The sequence below is a fragment of the Meleagris gallopavo genome, chromosome 10 (genome assembly GCF_000146605.3).
Source record: "Meleagris gallopavo isolate NT-WF06-2002-E0010 breed Aviagen turkey brand Nicholas breeding stock chromosome 10, Turkey_5.1, whole genome shotgun sequence".
In the NCBI taxonomy this organism is placed as follows: Eukaryota; Metazoa; Chordata; class Aves; order Galliformes; family Phasianidae; genus Meleagris; species Meleagris gallopavo.
The window spans coordinates 28,489,081-28,490,167 of NC_015020.2; positions in this window are offsets into that span (position 1 = coordinate 28,489,081).

A 1,087-nucleotide genomic window follows, 5' to 3' on the forward strand; every position below is an offset into this window, starting at 1 on the left:
GTTAAACTGTATTCACTGTTACTGACACTTCTGTAATTTACTGTGTGAAATGCTGCTGGGTCAGGGCAGCCAGCCCCAGAATAAAGTCTATGGCACTTCAGAAGAGGCAGCCACACATAAGAGAAGCGGCACTGATACATGGGGACCTCTGGACACTTAAGCATTCTCTTTCGATTTGCCACTCAGAAGTTAAGGTTCACAGAACCACGTAGGCACGGCAGAAGAACCTGATACGGCCACTGCCTTCCAGCTAAGGGAAAACAATGTGATTCGCTTGTGTTTGCGGCTGCAATCTAAACAAACGTTTAAAGCTTAGCTCGGATGAAAAACAAAACTTAAAACAAATGAAATAAGAATTAAAAAGGCTTCAGAGTAATAAATAAAATAATTCTTATTACGAATTTAAACAATCTCAATTAAAAGGACGCTCTTTGACGATCCGGCAAAGACTTCCCAGCCGTCGCTGCAGTTGGTTTCAGAGGCTGTGGCTTCCCAGCCCGTCACTCCGTGTCACCCCGCTGCCTTCCCTGCAGGCACGGACCCCCAGCAGCCCGCTGGTTTGTCCTCGATTGCGGCAAGAACGGCCGCAGCCAATAACCCCTCACTGGAAATAATTAATCCACCGCACTCCGGTATGACCCAGCGCTGCGGAGCCCTGCTAACAGCGGGCCGACGGGAAGTTCATCGTGACGGCAGACAGACCGAAGGGACAGCTTTTTCCGCGTAGAAGTTAAACGCGGTTACACTTACGCCCTTTCTTCGCACATGTAAACGCTCGCTCGGAATCAGCAGTTTCGCCCGTAACGGAACGCGAAGCCGCCCTCCCGCCGGGGCCCTACCTCGGTAGGGGCGATGCCGAACACCTCGGCGATCTTGGCGTACAGCTCGCGGGCGCTGCTGAAGCCCTCCACGCGGCCCGTGGGGCTGCCGTGCGCCAGCTGCGTGTGGAACTGCAGCCGCGAGGCGCTCGCCGCCGGGGCCGGAGCCTCCGCCGCGGGCGGTGGGGCCGCAGCCTCGCTGTCCACCAGCTTGGAAGTCTCCTTGGACTTGCCCTTCTTCCTGGTCCCCAGTCCCAGGGGCATCTTCC